A 17520-nucleotide genomic window follows, 5' to 3' on the forward strand; every position below is an offset into this window, starting at 1 on the left:
AGCACTGATTCTGTGCCTCAGAATAACTCAATCCCAATGGGAACATAAAGAAAATGAAAGGCCTCACTCCTTCAATGGAACTTTTGGTTAAGTTAGAGGCAGAAAATTAAGACACATGATCAGTAAACAAACCACAGTAAAATTTTAATACCAAAGCACAAATGTATTAAATATAGAACTTGACAGCTCGAGTTATAAACTTACTTGCAGTCTTACAGTTACCATGTAATTTGGGGCAATTCTTACTGTATCTGATTCTCAGTGACCTCACAAGTTAAATGAGCGGATTTGATTACATGGTTCTTTAGGTGTCTTTCTTTCAAGCTTTACAATCTATGAAATTAATTCCAATGCATCAAAAGGAGCAAGTTGTTTTACTTAATTATTCTGAATTTTCAGTTTTGTTCAGGTTGAGAACCACATATGAACATAAATACTTGAAAAAATACAACATTAAAACAAGTTGGAGGCAATATATTCTATATATTTCTCTAGATCTACAACTCAATTAGAATATTGCAAGCAAGGAGAATTTCTGCCGTAAGGAAATTTCTTTAACTTTGATCAAGTGTTTTCAAATCATAAAATTATGTGTAAGCATTTTTGCTCCATGACATATACATATATATATTATATGTTTGACATGTATGTCATATATACATGCATTTTAAAATAATATATTTGATAGCTGTGAAACACACTAAGAAATTCTTATATTTTTATCTCAATCTCATTGATATTGTTTCTTAAGCGATAATTTATATTTTTTGGTTTCCATTCTTACTCAGGGCATTAGATAGTACCACATCATTGAATATTAACATAGCACTACTGTAAAGGAACTGCCTATACAGCACTTTTAAGGAAGTTTAGCATTATCCCTGGACAATTGTCAAGCAAATATGTCATCTATTCACACTTAACTAAATAATTTAGGACATTTAGTATGATTTGCATCCAAACGAGAATGTCATATACATATTTTAAAACATGGTATTGTTATGATCACAAAGTTGGAAGATTTAGATTCAGTAAGTGGGATATGTCATCTCACAGAAGGAAAAAACTTCATTCGTAACATTACTCTGGGAGTACCATGGAGAACTTGCAGGTACTAGATAATATAACTAATAATTGAGTTTTTCTATTCTTAAAATCCTCTTTGGAGTGAAGCGTTTTTCTCTATTTATGATTTGAAATACCATTTTATATTTTTTATCCCTTAAAATCACACACTCAGAAAATGAAAACAAACTCATACTAAATAAGTATTTACCCTAAACTTTCTCTAAACTTAGCCCTCAAATAATTAATCTTTACAGTCTGAACCAATATTTTAACCATTTAGTTTCAGTAAAAGGGAAAAAAAGTCTGTCTCCTTTTATTTTAACTAAGAAATGTCTTGATAGATTAAGTGGCTGTATTTATAAATAAATATTAATAAGTGATTCTTATTACATAGGCTGCCAACTGGACTTAAGTCAAAAACCTGAGTTTTCTAATTGGCTGTGAAGGACATAAAATTGACCTCAATGAATATACAACAGTTTCAGTATTCAAACTATTAGGTTTGGCTTTAACAAGTTGAACTAATACAGCCATCCAGCATTTTAAAGTAATAATCTAAGTTACTAGTTGCTGTAAAAGCTTGGAGGTTGCAGTCAAATTGCTTGGATTGAACTTTCTAGCATCACTACTTATTTGATATACACAGTTGAGAAATTTACTTTATTTCTCATTGTCTTAGTTACCTCACCTATGCTATAGGATTATTAATAGCACCAAGCTGATAGAATTTTTGTGAAGATAAAATTATTTAGTGCATTCAAAATGCTAAATGTTTAACATATGTTAGAAATAATAGTTGTTATTATTAGCACTAACTGTTGATATCATTCTCCACCATTCAGTATCAGTTATGAGTGAATATAGAGGCTGAAAGTAAAAAATTAATTTGCACATTAATACCTAGAGTTTCTAATGACAGCAGAGTCACAGGTCGCACTATTCTCCTTAATGTAATGTCCTCGTTTGTAATGGGATAGCTAAAGACTTACATCTGCTTTTCAAGAATTAAGTTTGTAATGGGACAGCTAAAGACTTACAGCTGCTTTCAAGAATTACTATAAATCTAATCTAGACAGTGTGGTATTGGTATAGGACATATACAAATCAACTCAAGAAAAAAAAGAGTATCAATAGGAGTATGTATATGCACATATATGTATTTAACTGATTTTTTAGAAAATTACCAAGTTGATACAATGTAGAAAGCACAGTCTTTTCAGCAAATTGTGCAGGAACAGCTGGATATCCATATGGAAAAGAAGTGAACCTTGACTCTTACCTCAAACCATAACTTGAAATAGAGCATGGACATAAACATAGAAGCTAAAACTATAAAATTTTAGAAGAACAAATAAAATAAAATTTATGTGACTTGGAAAAATTAATGATTTTTTCAGACAGGACACAAAAAAATGCTAAAAAAAGAAAAAAAGATACATTGGGCCTAAGTAAATAAAAACCTTCTCTTCTAGGGGAAGATAAAATGGGAGACAAAAGAGCAAGGGCAAGATAAAATGGAGAAAATATTTGCAATGAAAATATATGACAAGTAATAGTATTTAGAATGTATGAAGTATAACTCAAAATTATAAGATTATTCAGTAAAATGGGCAAAGCTTTGAAAAGGCATTTAACAAAAGAAGACATACAAATGGCTAACATGTCTATGAAGACACTCAACATTGTTAATTATCAGGGGGTGCCAATTAAATTAACAATGAGAGCCAGGTGTGGTGACTCAAGCCTGTAATCCTCATACCTTGGGAGGCAGAGGTAGAAGGACCATTTGAGCCCAAAAGACTGAGACCAGCCTGGGCAACACAGGGAGACCCCATCTCAAAAGAAGAAAAGAGAAGAAAGGAGAGAGAAGGAGAGAAGAGGAGAGGGGAGAAGAGAAGAGGAGAGGGAAAGAGAGAAGAGGAGAGGAGAGGAGAGGAGAGGAGAGGAGACGAGAGGAGAGGAGACGAGAGAGGGAGGGAAAGAAGGAAGGAAGGAGGGAGGGAAGGAAGGAAGGAAGGAAGGAAGGAAGGAAGGAAGGAAGGAAGGAAGGAAGGAAGGAAGGAAGGAAGGAAGGAAGGAGAAGAAAGAGAAGAAAGAAGCATTAGCCAGGCATGGTGGTACACACCTGTAATCCCAGAAAGAAACATTAGCCAGGCATGGTGGTGCATACATGTAATCCCAGTTACTTGAGAGGCTGAGGTGGGAAGATTGCTGGACCCTGGGAGTTGGAGGTTGTAGTGAACTATGATTGCCCCACTGCACTTCAGCCTGGATGACAGAGTGAGACTTTGTTTCAGAAGAAAAAAAATAGCATAAAATAAAATAACAATGAGATAGATACTATTTCACTCCCACTGGAATGGCTAAGAAAATGAAAGACGGACAATACTAAATGTTGGTGAAAATATAGAGCAATTAGTAGTATCATAAAATGATGTAACTACTTTCACAAATAGTTTGGTCATTTCTTATAGATTTAAGCATTGTTTACAGTATGACCCAGCACTTTCATGACTAGGACTTTACACAAAAACCGAAAATACTTGTCTATACCAGGAATGCTCAAAACAGCTTTACTGATGAGTCAAAACAAGAAATAAAACAAAGGTACATCAAATGGTTATGGATAAACACATTATAATATATATTATATTTATTTAATGAAATACTATTCACCAAAACAAAAGAATAAACTACTGATAAATACAGAATAATGGATGAATTCCCAAAATATGCTGAGTGAAAGAAGCTAGACAGAATGATATGTACACATATGGTTCTATATATTGAAGTTGCATAACAGGCAAATCTATAGTAAGAGAAATCAAATCAGTAGTTGTTTTGGACATGGATAGAAGGTGGTGTGTGATTACCTGCAAAGAACTATGAGGGGATTTTCTGCAGAAATATTTAATATCATGATTAAGATAATGGCATATACATTTGGAGAAAAAAAGAGTCATTAAATTGTACACTCAAAGTATTACATTTAATTAGAAGAAAAATTCTACACTTAATTTACCACAATAAAATTGATTTTTAAAAATTCAATGTGTCCTTTGTATTCTTGAATTGATTTTGTGTGAGAAAATCAGCAATTCACATTAGTTTCCCAACCTAGCATAAATAGAAATCAATGAGGTTTCTTTGACTGTTCTTGTTCCAATGCTGTTGTTAAAGCCCCATCTTGAATCTGAGACTGTGTCTACATTTGGTAGATTAATAGGACAGACAAATAGAAAGCAAACAGTCTAAACCAGTCATGATGGACATGCAAAATCAATTGGTTGCCAAGGTTGCATATGTTTTTCATTAAAAATGAGAATATTTATATAACAAGTAAAGATGAATTGAATAATATTACATAGTTATAATAGTCTTGAATTGTAATAATACTTAATACCATTTAAAATTATGTCTTAGGTGTTGTAGCAGTTACTCCTTCTTTACATAGGAAAATACTCAAAATAAATTCTCCACAAATCTCCTCTATTTTAACATGTGATGAACAAATGTAGTCCTCAACCTAATTATAAAACACAGAAGCAGCCCTTCTTTTCATTTTTATGATCCAAAAATCAAATGCACCATAATAAAAGTATACATATTCAGTTTGATCAAGTAGCATGGGTGTATCCTTGATAAAAGTGAAGAGAACACTTTAAACACACGCACAGGCACATGCACACACAAACATCCACACTACCCATGACTTACCCAGACAGCAACTAAGAAATCTCTTTATATTTTGTAACTAAGAGCTTGAAATTTAAACGCAGTTAGTTGTTTTATTTATTTATTTATTTATTTATTTATTTATTTATTTATTTATCTTGGAGATGGAGTCTTGCTCTGTTCCCAGGCCAAAGTGCAATAAAGTGCAATGGCGTGATCTCGGCTCACTGCAACCTCTGTTTCCCAGGTTCAAGCGATTCTCCCACCTCAGCATACCGAGTAGCTGGGACTACAGGCATGTGCCACCACGCCCAGCTAATTTTTGTATTTTTAGTGGAGACGGGGTTTCACCATGTTGGCCAGGATGGTCTCGATCTCTTGACCTTGTGATCCGCCAGCCCCGACCTCCCAAAGTCCTGGGATTACAGGTGCGAGCCACCGCGCCCGGCAGTTGTATTATTAATGATAGCATTTTGACTGCTTTTCTTAGTGAATACTTAATAAATGTTCCTCTTTTCTAATCTGCAGAAATTTCCTGATAGAAGACTATGTGCTGATTTTGGGGTGACAAACTATATATAAAAATTAAAAATTATTATTCAGACAATATGAAATATTACAATGATGACATAAGATTGTCTTAAGTGACATTTTAAGTTGTATGTTTTATAAATGAACTGCAGGTATTGTGGAAAAGGGATATTCTAGTGCTTCTCAATGAATTTTATATAAGAAACTTTCAGAAGCTAGTAATCTAAACCATCCTTACCCTACATGCCAGTTCTGCTGGAAATGTTAATCATATTTCCATTTGTCAGAAATGGGAAGCACAAAGACTGTAACATTTCTGCTATAAAGATGATTTACTAAATGTTAAACATTCTTCTTTTCATTACTATTCATTTATTTGGAGGAAGCAATGCTTGAATGGGAGGAGAAACCATATGACAACTAGTAATTTGTGAACAAGAAAAGGGGCCTGCTTCACTGATCCATAGCATGAACAGTCTTGGAGTCATAACAAGCACACAGGAGAAACAATACAGAACTCCATCTTCTTCAGGTTGTACACTCACAGGCTCACACACTCACTCTCACACACACAACACTCACAGAAACAACACACAAGCACCACGGAAGCAATACAAATGCAACACACACAAGCAACACTCCTATGTGCAATTCACGTGCACACACCCACATGTACAAGCACACACAATGGGCCATCATAATCTACATATCCATGGTAAACAGCAAGTGTTCAAGACTTAGTACCTTAAGAAATGAATAGACTAAAGGGAAAAATTAAGAAGACAAAGCTGTAGAGTTATGGATATTGCAAACATTGCCCTGCTCCTCACAAAATTATTTTCCTTTTAGATTGAAATATATCACAAGACTGAAGAACCGACAAGTTCCTTTCCTAATGATAATAATGTAATATATACAGCATGCAGTTAATCTTTATGTTTCTTGTTATATTCTCAGGCTTATCATAGTATGTGGCCACAATAAGGTACTTGCTACATGAAATAAAAAATGAGTGAATATACTGATTGAATGAAATAATGAACAATTGTGTATCATTTTATGGTGCTGAACAGGAGTATCATGTAAATACTATATAAAGAAAGATGAATGCTATCTCTATTCTAGGTAATAGAGAATCAGAGAACATATACTTTAGCTATTGTGCCAAATCTTTCCCCCAAAATAGTTGGTTTTTACCTAATTAATTAAAAATAGCTGTTATTTTTATTCCCTTAAAATATCTCTCAATTTTGCCAACTATTTCCTCTCCTTCTGCTCTACTCAAAAGTCTTATTATTCCATACCATTAAAAGTTTGCTTGGGGTCTCCTCATCTGTAGATTTTCTCAAGTTCAAATCCTCACTTTTCATAAAAGTGCCAGGCTAGCCTTCTGAAGGCAAGGATTTGGACAATTTACTATCCTGCTCAAGCAGCGTCAATTTCCCAACTCCTGTATCAGAATAATTTCCAGACTCCTTATCTTTGTATTCAGGCTCCCTCCAGGTGTGGGTGCACACTATCTTTCCAGGTCATCTACCTCTACATTTCTCTTGGTTCCCCTAATCAAGTCTACTTACTATCCCTGTAGCACACATTGCACTTTTCCATTTGAATATTTCTGCTCACATTGATTCCCTTTCTAAACTGCTGTTCTCTATGCTCCATTCCTTCCCCTCATCTCATCAGGCTCCAGCACATAGCATGTTTATGCTGCAAAGACTTCCCTGATGAGACCTGAAAATAATCTTCCTTTCTTCTGAGCAATCATAGCTCCAGTGATCTCTAACTCATTTCCTAAAACATATTCACAGTACAATACTAGTTTTATGAGATAACAAATATTACTAGTAAATGTCTAATAATGTTTGGAAACACTGGTAGAAATTCATTGAAAAAGTTTCATTTCAACAGTGCTTCAAGCAGGGTTAGATACGATGGAGTATGGATCAGAGAACCCATGTTGTACAAAGCATCTAATGGAACTGGCATTCTGACAAACACATTGTGGACAAACACTTGACTATGACAATTTTATAACATATCTGTGGCCTAAATTATCTTTTTTTTTTTTAAACCTTATAGGCATTTTAATTTTGTAGCTGAACATTTTCCCTTCCCTGCATTTTTTTTTTTAGTTTTAGCTTGCCATTGTTGTTGCAACCTCATTCTTAATACCATATTATTTTACTTTTATTTCCTACTATGTCATGCTTGCTACATATTTCCAATTTATTTTATCTTGGTATATGCCCTAAATTACTCTCAGCTATTGAATTAATTTCCTTTCACTACTGTTACTTAGAACAGACTTGCTGGCCTAAGACAACATAAATTTATGACTCATCATTCTGGAGGACAGAAATCTGAAATGGGTCTCAGAGGACTCATATCAAGGTGTCAGCAGTGTGTGTGTGTGTGTGTGTGTGTGTGTGTGTGTGTGTATTTTATTTATTTGTTTATTTATTTATTTATTTATTTTTTCTGAAGATTCCATGGGAGAATCCATCCTCCTGCTTTTTTCTAGCTTCCAAAAGGTGCCCTCATTCCTTGGCAACTAACCCCTTTCCATTTTCAAAGTCAGTAATGATTAGGCCAATCTTTCTCACTCTGACTCTGACTCTTCTGCCCCTCCCCTTTCACTTTATAAGGGTCCAGTGATTATATTAGTCCCACCAGGCAGTCCAAGATGATTGCCCTATCTCAAGATCAGATGATTAGCAAATTTAATTCTATCTGCAGCTTTAATTCCCCTTTGCCTTGCAACATAGCTTATTTACTGGTTCTGGGAATTTGGATGTAGACATTTTTGGAGGCCCATGAATTTGCCCACAGTGGATACTAAAAACTGTTTTGAACTAATGTGTCATATACAAATGCATAACGTATAAGTAAAAATAACAACAGTGTTCTTTGCGGCAGAAATTACTTCTCATATATAAGTAAAAAAAGAAGCATAACATTCTTCTACATAATGTATCCCTCAGGGTTGAAAGCAATTTTTTTTTTTTTTTTTTTTTTTTTTTAAAGACAGTCTCACTCTGTTGCCCAGGTTGGAGTGCAATGGCACAACTCACTGCAAACTCCACCTTCTGAGTTCAAGCAATTCTCCTGCCTCAGCCTCCCAAGTAACTGAGATTACAGGCTACCTACCACCATGCCCAGCTAATTCTTATATTATTAGTAGAGATGGGGTTTCACCATGTTGACCAGGCTGGTCTCAAAGTCCTGATCTCAAGCCATCAGCCCTCCTCGGCCTCCCAAAGTACTGATATTACAGGAGTAAGCCACCATACCCGGTCACCATCCACAGCAGATTTCCAGTAAAAAATGTGTTAAATGACAGCCAACCTACAAGCAAGTAAATGCACATATTTGTAAACAATGGTATTACAAAATGCTTTGATAATATGCCATATAATATTTTTCCATGTATAATATTACAGTTTTTCTTTTCTGTTTAATACAATTTTCGTATACACTTGAGGTGAACACTTTATGTAGTGCTTATCAGTTCTAGCACTCACAATCTAAAGACAAATGCAGGAACTAAAGCTACACTTCCGGAACATCTAGAAACCCAGAAAGTAAGGATAGTTGTTAGAGAAAAGAAAATTCTTAAAGATTTTAGTGTGACATGGGAACAATGTATAATATATAAATGTGACATTAGTATATAGTGTATAATAAAAGTGCTACCATTATTTAGTATTGGAATTTCAAATATTTAGAAATTCTATTTTAATTAAAAATAGCAGGATTAGAATACCTTAGATGCCTACTATCGTTTTCCAATCCATTGTAGCAATTTGAATAAAGCACAATAAACACATCTTATGACTCAAGATTTATATTTGCTGATGTTATTTGAAAAATATATAATATAAATAATAATAAAAGAATGAAACCCTGTATTCTCTGTTTTTGTAGCTGACTGTAAAACTCTATAGCAGGAATTCAGAGTGGAAGAATGTGAAATAATATATTGCTGTAGAGTAGTGGTTCTCAAAAGTGGCTGTCAGAATCTATGAGGACTTTTAAAAAGCTCAATGCCTAGGTCACATCTCAAAGGAATTAAATCAGAATCAGATTCCAGGGCATACCTTGCACTAATGAAATCAGACTCAGTTTCCAATTAGCTGGCAGAATCAAGAACAACTAACTTAGAGGCACATTAGAATTCCAGCAGCAATGACAATATATGAAATCTGTAGACAAATCTTCATCTACTAATTTGTTCTCTACATTTACCTCAAATAGAATTGCTAGAAGTTTAAAAGCCAACCCCATAGGTGATAGAGATTAATTTCTTCTTCACCCTTAATTTTTTGAATCTTCTTATCTTTACTACAGAATCATGCCTGAAGTTTCCATTTCAAAATTCAACAATTGATTTAACACGTTCTTACAATTTAGCAAAGTTATCAGAAGTTCTTAATTTACTAGTGTGTCTGTAAACAGCTGTATTGGGGATTAAATAGCTAAATTTCAAAATCCAAGGAAGAGAGCAAGTAGAAAATTTTAATCACAGACATTGACATTTCTACCTAACTTTTGTTGAGAACTCACATTATGCATCACCCAATTTTATAAGGTGGGAACTATTACTATTTTTTTTCATTGTATGTATTTATTTTAGGAGACAGTGATATGGTTTGGCTGTGTCCCCACCTAAATCTCATCTTGAATTGTAGCTCCCAGAATCCCCACATGCAGTAGGAGGGACCTTGTGGGAGGTAATTCAATCATGGGGATGGGTTATTCCCATGCAGTTCTTGTGATAGTAAAGAATTCTCATGAGATCTGATGGTTTGATAAAGGGAAGTTCCCCTGCACACTGTCTCTTTTGCCAGACGCCATGTAAGACATGAGTTTACTCATCATTCCCCTTCTGCCGTGATTGTGAGGCTTCCCCAGACATGTGGAACTATGAGTCAATTAAACCTCTTTCCTTTATAAATTATCCGGTCTAAGGAATGTCTTTATTAGCAGCATAAGAACAGACTAATACAGTAAATTGGTACCAGGTACTGGGGTGCTGCTGTAAAGATAACCAAAAATGTAGAAGCAACTTTGAAACTGGGTAACAGGCAGAGGTTCGAACAGTTAGGAGGGCTGAGAAAAAGATTTGATATGGGTCAGAAGACAAGAAGATGTGGGAAATTTCAGAATTTCCTAAAGACTTGTTGAATGACTTTGACCAAAAGCTGATAGTCATATGAAAATAAAGTACAGACTGAGGTGGTCTCAGATAGAGATAAGAAACTTGTTGGGAACTGGAGCAAAGTTCAGTCTTGTTATGCAAAGGGACTGGTGGCATTTTGCCACTGCCCTAGAAATCTGTGAAACTCTGAACTTAAGAGAGATGACTTAGGGTATCTGGCAGAAGAAATTTCTAAGCAACAAAGAATTCAAGAGGAACCAGAGCATAAAAGTTTGAAAAATGTGCAGCCTGATGGTGCAGTAGAAAAGAAAAACCCATTTTCTGGGGAAAAATTCAAGCCAACAGCTGAAATTTGCATAACTAACAAGGACCAGAATGTTAATCACAATAAAATGGGAAAAATGTCTCCAGGGCATGTTACAGTCCTTCACAGCAGCCCCCCCATCACAGGTCTTGAGACGTAGGAGGGAAAAATGGTTTCATGGGTGAGGTTCAGGACTGCCCTGCTGTGTGCAGCCTAGGGACTTGGGCTCTAGCCATGGCTAAAGAGGGCCAAGGTGCAACTCAAGCCATGACTTCAGAGAGTGCAAGTCCCAAGTCTTGACAGCTTCCATGTGGTATTGAGCCTGTAGCTACACAGAAGTCAAGAATTGAGGTTTGGGAACCTGAATCTGGATTTCAGAGGATGTATGGACATGTCTGGATGTTTAGGCAGAAGTTTTCTGCATGGGTGGAGCCCTCATGAAAAACCTCTGCTAGGGCAGTGTGGAAAGGAAATGTGTGGTGGGAGTCCGCAAACAAAGTCCCACTGGGGCACTCCCTTTTGGAGCTGTGAGAGGAGGCCACCATCCTCCAGATCCCAGAATGGTACATCTGCTGCCAGCTTGCAACGTGCATCTGTAAAAGCCGCATACTCAATGCCAGCCCATGAAAGCATACAGGAAGGGGACTGTACCCTGCAAAGCCACAGATCTGGAGCTGTCCAAGATCATGAAAATCTACCTCTTGCATCAGCAATGCCCTGGATATGAGACATGAAGTCAAAAGAGATCATTTTGGAGTTTTAAGATTTGACTGTCCTTCTGGATTTTGGATTTGCATGGGGTTGTAGCCCCTTTGTTTTGGCCAAATTGTCCTACGTGGAATGGGTATATTTACCCAATGTCTATACCCACATTGTATCTGGGAAGTAACTAACTTGCTTTTGATTTTATAGGCTTATAGGTGGAATAGACTTGCCTTATTTCAGATGAGACTTTGGACTGTGAACTTTTGAGTTAATGCTAAAATGAGTTAAGACTTTGGGGGACTGTTGTAAAAGCATTATTGGTTTTGAAATGTGATGATGTGAGATTTGGGAGGGGCCAGAGGTGGAATGATAAGGTTTGTCTGTGTCCTCACCCAAATCTCATCTTGAATTGTAGCTCCCGTAATCCCCACATTTAGTGGGAGGGACCTTGTGGGAGGTAACTGAATCATGAGGGCAGGTTTTTTCCATGCTTTTCTCATGATAGTGAGTAAGTCTCACAAGATTTGTTGGTTTAATAAAGGGAGTCCCCTGCACACACTCTTTTGCCTGTTTCCATGCAAGACATGAGTTTGCTCCTCATTCTCCTTCCAACATGATTGTGAGGCCTCTCCAGCCATGGGAAACTGTGAATCAATTAAACCTCTTTCCTTTATAAACTACTCAGTCTAGGGAATGTTTTCATTAGCAGAATGAGAATGGACTAATACAGATGGGTAAAGTGAAGTAAAGAAAATGTAAGACTAAGCATAGGTAATACAGCTTCCAAATCTAATTAGGATCATGAACCAACTCAATCTGGATCCAGAGCTTGTGCTCTTAACTGCTCTCCTACACAAAAATGTAGAATATGACAATATAACCAAGCATTTTTGAGCTGAAACAGAAACGCTCTCAGGTAGCAGTTTGCCTAGATGCTGTTCTCTTTCTGCTAAAAATTAAGAGCTTTTCACCAGACCAGCAGAAGAACACAGTATTCCCCAAACATTCAGAAGCAGCTGCAGGAAGCATTTTGTAAACATATGGTATTTGCATAATTAATGTTTAAGTAGAGAATTAGCTTACAGTTACAGAATTCCAGTTAGAAAACCTGAAATTTTTAGAGCTGAACTCATAATGCCCCTTTTTCTCTCCAAAACCACCTATCCCAATTGTATCTTGTCCAGTGAATAGCAACTAAAAAAATGGTTGTTCAATTTATCTTCTGGAAAATAACCTTGAAAAGTACTTTGTTTTCACCTAGCTCCCCACATTCCAACCCTTAGGTGTTTCTCTTACTTCCATTGCCACCACAGAGGCTTAGAACCAGCAATACTGTGATAGCTGTCTGATTACTCCCTTAGTCTAGCCTGTCTACCGTTTTCCTGACAGATGACCCTTCTTAAAATAGAAATCTAAGCATGCCTTTCCTTTGCTTAAAATACTTCATTAAATTTTAGACCAAAATACTACAATTACTTTTAAGATAAAGTCCAATCTTTTAAACTACACTTCAAAATGTTTTTGTAATTTAGCTCTACCAACCTCTCCAATCTCATTTCTCATTTTTATTCTAATGCCGGAGTCAAATACCTTCACTTCTTTACTTTTCAGATGTATGTATGTGCTTTCCATCATCACAGAATCTTAGAAACTTTTATTTATCCTGGGTATATCCTATTTTCTTTTTGAGAAGTCAGTCAAGTATTACTTCTTTTAGGAATGTCTTACTCCAATTTCCAGCTACAATGTAATACAATTCTTTTTCCTGTTTGACAGCAAATTCTAAGTTAACTGCCATAAATGGCAATATTCAGAAAAGAAGAAATTATGATTATATTCAAAAGAACTGAATAGTGCCAGTACTTTTATCATAAGTTAGAAGATTTTAGAAGATCAGTTAGGAAATAGTCCAGTCTAAATTTTTGCAACATCCATTTTCCATGTTTGTTATGTTTTCTTCTTAAATTTTCATGAATGAAATAAAAATTGTTTTATTCAATGTCACCATGTCATTTAAATACAATTTTAGAACATGATAATGCAAATATCTATTTATCATGGTAATAGCATTGATAACCTGATATGGGCCCAGATACTGACTATGTCATTTATAATTTTAATAGTTAAATTTTACAAAGCAAGGTGAACAAAAGTGAAATAAGAACATTGCTTGAAAAGATTATATATAGACATTATAATCATATGTAATTCAATAAATAATTCAGAAATAATATTTATTTCTTTTTCTTTTTCTTTTCTTTCTTGAGACGGAGTCTCACTCTGTTGCCCAGACTGGAATGCAGGAGGTGATGTCGGCTTACTGCAACCTCCGCCTCCCAGGTTCAAGCGATTCTCCTGCCTCAGCCTCCCCAGAAGCTGGGACTACAGGCATGCATCACCACGCTTGGCTAATTTTCGTATTGTTAGAAGAGATGGGGTTTCACTATGTTGGTCAGGCTGGTCTTGAACTCCTGACCTCAAGTGATCCACCTGTCTTGGCCTCCGAAAGTGCTGGAATTACAAACATGAGCCACTGCGTCTGGCCAGAAATAATGTTTCTAATAAAGTTACGTGATGTCCAGTGAACTGTTCCACATGAGCATACAGCCGTGATAGGTTTAGAGCAAACTAGAAGCCTGGGCATGCAGTGTTTACTATTGCTGTTCAATAAAGTTTACGATAAAACAAATTTGAATCATTACTATATCGTTTTACTCCATTATAATGAAGCATACTAGTAGGCTGTTTGCAAAAATAATAATTCATAATATTGATTTTTTTGTTCTTTAATTCTTCTCATTTTGTTATATCTGCAACATGAAGAATATGCATCACTATTGAACATAAATTTTAATCATTACAGAATACAGTAAATGACAAGAACCTTGAACTAGTAAATGGCTGTGTTTCTCTTGACCAGGATATTCTGTATCTTAATGATGACAATAGTTTTCTAACTACATGCTGTGAATGTGACTCTACTAGCTCCCTTACCCTGTCCCTATTTGGCTCCTGCAAAAATAAAAGATTCATTGATTATTCTTCTGCATTCCTGTTTCAATCACAATTTTATTCTAAGGTACATAAGCTGTTTTTTAAACAAACATAAGACTTAAAATATATGTAATTACTATATGTTATTATAAAGTGGGAGGGCCAGTGAGATAAGATGACAGAACTCAAAAGAAAGTGTAGGAAGCTGGGAATGGATTTCTACTGCATCACCACAGAATGCTTCCAAGAAGTATCACCAAATCTTCAAATTAAAGAATATACTGAATCCAGATGAGTGCTGATATTCAAGGCCATAACAATTTGCAGGTAGAGTTTTGCAGGAATAATTTGAAGTTTATATAAACTATAATTTGGGGAGCATTTCTGTGGTTCTTGTTCATTGTTCCATTTTGCAGCATGACTAACACAAATGACTAGAAAACAAGTAGGAAGTCCTACTTCCTTGGCAAAAATCTTAACAAAGATCCTAAAACCTTTTCTGAAAACAAACAGCATCCCAAGTACATGAATTGAGCCAACAAAAAGGATTACGGAGAAGACTATACTTTAGTGGGCACATAAACATCAGAGAACTGGGCTATATTCACATGGTTACGCTTATCTATATATGACATAAAGGGTCTTACCTTCCGTAAATGAACAGTTTTACATAATAGTATAATAAATGAAGAGAAGAAGAAAGACGAAAACAAAAAGAAAGGGAAGTAGATAGGAAAGAAGGCAGGAATGGAGGGAGAAAAAAGGCAGAAAAGAAGCTTTGTTAAAAGACTTCCAACTTACAAAAAGGGTGAAGAGAGTGGATAATGGTGATATATGATATTTCAGGGAAAAACTTTGTTCTCTCTAATTTTTTTTATTAAAGAGTGATAATACACTTCCTCATTTGTGCAAAGGGAAAAAAAGAATGGAAAAAGCTAACTCCTGTTCTGACCATGAGAGTGTATATACCTGAGTGTGACTGATGCCTTGGAAAAGGCATGGGGTAATGAGAGTTACAATATTGATTAGAAGCAGCAGAAGGAATTGGCTGGACAATGGCTGTGAAAAGCAATAAGGCAGTGCTGAAAAACTACCAAAAGCTTCATTCATTTATTAATCTATTCATTCATTCATCCAATTGTACAAAGTAATAGGTCAGGCATGGTCACTTTCCTCAAGAAGTCAGTGTCAGAAGGAGACATGAAAGAAATCAGCCCTAAAGTAATCAGTTACATTCTGTGAATCTACAATGGAAAAGTACATATACAAAAGAGACAAAATGACTCGGGATCAGGAAAATACATGTTTGCTCAGGTTCTCGATGAAAAGCTGAATATCTTCACCACGGTAGTGTTCTAAGAACAGAGATGCATGGTGAAAATAAAAGTCTAAAAATACAATATCTGACAACCAGTGCTGGAGGCAGAGTGAGGATTTTCTTAAACTCAGAGTTCAGAGAATATAAACAGCTTGACTCCTCCTTCAAAACATATGAACAAAGTTCTTACAGTCTTGAAATAACTGAAATTCATAAACCTACATAAATAACAATTATGCATAATCAAACAGGTTTAACTTCAGAAATGAAGTGAATCACTGGGCAACTACAATAAGCTAGCAATTTTGAGACCAGCCATTTCTCATAAAAGTGGAACTGTAATTTGGATAACAGAACATAGGCAGAATGAAGACACTGTGTTTCCCTTTGAGTAACTGCTTTTGTTACTAATAGAAAAGAACGCATTCTGTTATCCTGAAGTAGCATTACAATATGTGGCAGCCTCTAACTAAATCAGAGAGGGATAGTTAAGAGGATATATAACAATTTGATGTATTAACTTCTAGAAGACCATTGTACATGAGGAAGCCAATAAATAATATTTTGAAAGGTAAGGGCACATATAATTAAACATAACTGAAAAGATAAAATAACCAATTCTCATACTGCTACACCTAAACTTTCAAGCTTGCATCTATAAATATGAAGCAGAGTGTAGTTGTTTATGCAGGTGTCAGAGTTTCTTGAAGGATAGGTTTTAGTTATTAATAAATCATAACATATGAGAGGGATATAATGTAATATCTAGGCTAAGAAATTGTATAGCCATAAGAATTCTCACCTGCCTTGGAAAGTAAATAGCTCTGGGGAGCCATATGCGGCCAAAGGAATCCACAACTTTTGTTACTCTGAACGTAATTTCAGCATTTAACCTTGTATTGGTTGATCTATCTAGTTGTGTGTGTCTTTTATTTATATCATACTGTGGAGCTTAGCAAGAGTAAGAACTATATCTTCTCTGTGTTGCCATCTGTAGCTCACAGCACTTAGTATCCAGCAAGTACTCAAGTAATATTATTGATAGTTACACCATACTGATGTGTATTTGACCTTGCATGTCTCCGGTAAATCAGAATATTCTGCTTTTGGTTTATGTTTTCTTCTTTTCTTCAAACATTTTCTCCCATAGAAAGTCAGGATTACCAGTTGGGTTTCCACACCGACCTATGCCTAAAGTTGACACTGCATATTTAAGTAGTTTATTTGCAAATACTTACAGGTCAAGCATAACCTCCATGTTTCAGTGGGTGAAAAGATGAAAGACTGTGACCACAAAGAGGTTAAAGTCCAAAAAGGATAGTTGTCTATTAATCTTGATGACACTTAAACTCCAGTAAATTTTGAAGGGTGAGGTATGTGAATGACAAGGAAGGTATTCCAGGTAATAGCATCACAACACACAAATGAAAGAAGTGAGTCTATTCTACAAACAGTGGACTCAGCTTAAATATACACTACAGTATACATGTATTCTATTTTAAATAACTTTATTTAGAATAGTAACAGATTCAGGTTTGTACACAGTAAATAACTGCGGCCTTGGCGTTTGGGAAACTTGGTTCTCATTCTGACTCCCCACATCTAGCTGCATATCTAGTTCTATGTTTACTCATCTGTGATAAGCAGTGGGCTTACAAACTCTCAGTTCTTTTATAGTTTTAATATTATACATTGATGATTTGATTAGGTAGCTGATGGGGGTGGCAGGTGAATGATGGCATCAGTTTTTAGTGGCAGACAGAA

The sequence above is a fragment of the Chlorocebus sabaeus genome, chromosome 3, assembly GCF_047675955.1.
Source record: "Chlorocebus sabaeus isolate Y175 chromosome 3, mChlSab1.0.hap1, whole genome shotgun sequence".
Taxonomy (NCBI): Eukaryota; Metazoa; Chordata; class Mammalia; order Primates; family Cercopithecidae; genus Chlorocebus; species Chlorocebus sabaeus.